Source organism: Panulirus ornatus, chromosome 49, assembly GCF_036320965.1.
Source record: "Panulirus ornatus isolate Po-2019 chromosome 49, ASM3632096v1, whole genome shotgun sequence".
Classification (NCBI taxonomy): Eukaryota; Metazoa; Arthropoda; class Malacostraca; order Decapoda; family Palinuridae; genus Panulirus; species Panulirus ornatus.
The window spans coordinates 1890216-1894945 of NC_092272.1; positions in this window are offsets into that span (position 1 = coordinate 1890216).

Sequence of the window (4730 nt, forward strand, 5' to 3'; positions counted from 1 at the left end):
AAACTGCTAAGTTATTCTCTCAACGTATTTAATGGTCGAGATAAATCATCCATAAATTTTTTCCGGTACAGAAGGAGTCGAAATAAATTATAAGTTCTTTTTTTTGACATAAAATGAACTATATATCGAGACAAACTTTTTTTTTCTTTCGTCAGGCATGAACGGGAGACTATAAATCTTGGCACAAGCACATAGTATTTTAAAAACTTTGTATTCCCTATTTTATCGTCTAACTTTCACTCTTTGCCGGGATATCTATCTATCCATCTATCACTTAATTGCCTATTAACACAGAAGAATAGCTAATGAGAAATTAATTAGATTTATTAGTGAATAATCAAAACAATATTGGAACCCTGGAGTGCGCATGCGCGTGTCAATGTTTTCAAATTAGCACGTGTGTGTGTGTGTGTGTCTGGTCCAGGTGACATTTCTCTTCGGAATCCGGTAAGATTTTTCCGTCAATATGGCGGCGGGAGCCGCGCCCTTGGGTTTATTAAGCTAATTAGCCTTGTTCCATGGTGTGTCTGTGCTAATTACTCCTGTGTCATTAGCGTGTGGTTCGGTAATTACAATTTCGTGAGTTTCTCGGGTTCTCACGGGCCGGTGTGAGGTATCCGGATACGCCGCGGGAGGTTTGAGACGTCCGGTTACCGGATGTTAGTGCTCATAGTGGATGGTCTAGATCCGGTTACCGGATGTCACTGTTCCCAGTCGGATGTCCAGATCCGGTTACCGGACGTAACTGTCCATAGCGGATGGCCAGATCCGGTTACTGGATGTAAGTGTCCATACTGGATGGCCAGGTCCGTTTACCGGACGTAAGCGTCCGTAGTGGATGTCTAGATCCGGTTACCGGACGTCAGTGTCCATAGTGGATGGCCAGATCCGGTTACCGGACGTAAGTATCCATAGTGGATGTCTAGATCCGGTTACCGGACGTCAGTGTTCATAGTGGATGTCCAGATCCGGTTACTGGACGTCAGTGTCCATAGTGAATGTCCAAATCCGGTTACCGGACGTCATTGTCTATAGTTGAATGTCCAAATCCGGTTACCGGACCTTATTATCCACATTTAGATGTCCAGATCCGTTTACCGGACGTCAGTATCCACAGTTGGCCTTCGAGATCCGGTTACCGGACGTCATTATCCACAGCGAATGCCCACCAGACCTTGCACTTCTAACTCGTTTTAATTTCTCAAATATATATATATATATATGTACGTGTAGGAAGAGAGGAAAGTGATTGGTTCTCAGTGAATGTAGGTTTGCGGCAGGGGTGTGTGATGTCTCCATGGTTGTTTAATTTGTTTATGGATGGGGTTGTTAGGGAGGTAAATGCAAGAGTTTTGGAAAGAGGGGCAAGTATGAAGTCTGTTGGGGATGAGAGAGCTTGGGAAGTGAGTCAGTTGTTGTTCGCTGATGATACAGCGCTGGTGGCTGATTCATGTGAGAAACTGCAGAAGCTGGTGACTGAGTTTGGTAAAGTGTGTGAAAGAAGAAAGCTGAGAGTAAATGTGAATAAGAGCAAGGTTATTAGGTACAGTAGGGTTGAGGGTCAAGTCAATTGGGAGGTGAGTTTGAATGGAGTAAAACTGGAGGAAGTGAAGTGTTTTAGATATCTGGGAGTGGATCTGGCAGCGGATGGAACCATGGAAGCGGAAGTGGATCATAGGGTGGGGGAGGGGGCGAAAATTCTGGGGGCCTTGAAGAATGTGTGGAAGTCGAGAACATTATCTCGGAAAGCAAAAATGGGTATGTTTGAAGGAATAGTGGTTCCAACAATGTTGTATGGTTGCGAGGCGTGGGCTATGGATAGATTTGTGCGCAGGAGGATGGATGTGCTGGAAATGAGATGTTTGAGGACAATGTGTGGTGTGAGGTGGTTTGATCGAGTAAGTAACGTAAGGGTAAGAGAGATGTGTGGAAATAAAAAGAGTGTGGTTGAGAGAGCAGAAGAGGGTGTTTTGAAATGGTTTGGGCACATGGAGAGAATGAGTGAGGAAAGATTGACCAAGAGGATATATGTGTCGGAGGTGGAGGGAACGAGGAGAAGAGGGAGACCAAATTGGAGGTGGAAAGATAGAGTGAAAAAGATTTTGTGTGATCGGGGCCTGAACATGCAGGAGGGTGAAAGGAGGGCAAGGAATAGAGTGAAAGGAGCGATGTGGTATACCGGGGTTGACGTGCTGTCAGTGGATTGAATCAAGGCATGTGAAGCGTCTGGGGTAAACCATGGAAAGCTGTGTAGGTATGTATATTTGCGTGTGTGGACGTATGTATATACATGTGTATGGGGGGGGGGGGCCATTTCTTTCGTCTGTTTCCTTGCGCTACCTCGCAAACGCGGGAGACAGCGACAAAGTATAATAAAAAAAAATATTATATATATATATATATATATATATATATATATATATATATATATATATATATATAATCGTGTCCATTTCACCAATTGATCAAAATATTGACCTAAATTTAAACCGATAAATTTTTCCTTTGCTAAAACGTCATTTATTTCATCGGATTTTAAACTCGAAAAGATTATTAATCTATTTTTTTATTAAATTTAAATTTATTTATTTAAAAATTGGTCGCCAGTCATGTAAATTCGATGTAGCAGATGTATTTAATTTATTATTAATTTGGGAATTTATTATTTTTATGTAAATTAATTTATCAGTTTTTTATGAAATTTAAATTTATTTAAAAATTGGTCGCCGGTCATGTAATTTCGATGTTGCAGATGTATTTGATTAATCAGTTATTTAAAAATTTATTTTTATGTGAATTAATTTATTAATTTTATTCAATGTGTTCTTATTGATTCCTTCGTGACGTAAGCTTTTAAATTAACGTATTATCTGGTAATTGATAATTGGCCACCCTGACCTGACCTGACCAATCATAGCCATTCGTGATATGGAAGGGGTGGGGTTTAATGACGTCATCATTTTCGTGCGAGGCGTTGATACGAAACGGACGGATATCAGCTGTGGAAATTTAGTCCAGTATATCCGGATATATATATATATATATATATATATATATATATATATATATATATATATATATATATATATATATATTATATAATATATATGGCAGTGGAAACCCGATCGGTAAGACAGTACGAACTGGACCAGTTCGACATTTTTCGTCCGTAAGAAGTAATTGAAACGAAAGCTAATGTAATCAAATGTAATTTGATCTTTAAATAGTTGGTGTAATCGAATGTGATTCTCATCTCAAAAGCTGATGTAATTGAATGTAATTTTAATCTTCAGAGCTAATGTAATCGGTTGTAATTTCACCTTGAGAAAAAAAAAGCTAATCAAATGTAATTTCATCTTAGAACAAGCTAAAGTAATCCAATGTAATTTCCTCTCGGAAAATGCTGGATTAAACCAGTGTAATTTCATCTTTAAAGCTAACGTAATCCAATGTAATTTCATTTTTAAAGCTAACGTAATCCAATGTAATTTCACCTTTAAAGCAAATGTAATTTCATCTCGTTTTAACGTTCATTGAAGCGTCGGGGTTAAGTTAAACCACGCGTAATCCACGGCGATGGGTTTTTAAACCACGCGTGGTTTAACGCACCGTGTGGTTTAATCTCCGCCATATTGGAGTGGGGTTTAACGAGGGTTTAGAAGACCCCCAGGAAGGGGCTAGATTAAACCCCCCTCGCGGTTTATCAGACCCACTAATGGGAGGTTTAAATTCCTTACGTGATCTTAAACCAAAATACTCGGGTAACATCGAAGACCACACAGGGTTTAAGTAAACCACAAAGACGGGTTTTTAACGAAAACCACAAGCACTTTGTTACCTTAGAATAATTACTTAATAAAAACCAGCCATGTTTTCTAAATAAAGACCGAGCGCGGGTTTATAGATACATAAAGAAACACAAGGGTTTAACTGATGACCAGATGGTTCGCGTGGTTTATCGAAGACCACACGAACGTGAGAAAGATAAACCATAAAACAAAATAATTTCGTGAACCCACCCTCCCAAGCGCCGTTTTCTGATAACGATCTTATAATTCGGTTTAGATTACATAATTATATATAATTATATTTCTAGTTTGATAATTGGCTGTGGACGATTTAACGTAATTATCTTTTGAGTTATCTTAGAAGGATAATTTTGTAATGCGAACTTGTATATTAATAAGAGTAATTGTATGTAATCAAAGGAATTACATTAGAATGTTTTGAGGTTGGATGTAAGGGAATCTGATAGTAATTTGGTAGTTATAAAGCATGATGGATTATTTTTGAGCTTAATGTATATAGTTGAATGTATATAGTTACTATGATTAGAAGATTTTTGAACTTAATGTATATAGTTGAATGTATATAGTTATTATGAGGTATGGTGGGAGATGCTGAATGTAATTTGTATAGCGTGGTAAGGCATGATAGGAGGTTTTCAAAGTAATTTAGAAAGTATTTTGATGGGACGTGATGAAGGTAATTCATAGAGTATTATAAACCATGATGTTACATGTTGAAGGTAATTATTAATGTAATTCATAAAGCATTATAAACCATGATGTTACATGTTGAAGGTAATTATTAATGTAATTCATAAAGCATTATAAACCATGATGGGACTTGTTGAAGGTAATTCATACAATATTATAAACCATGATGGGACATGTTGAAGGTAATTATTAATGTAATTCATAAAGCATTATAAACCATGATGGGACTTG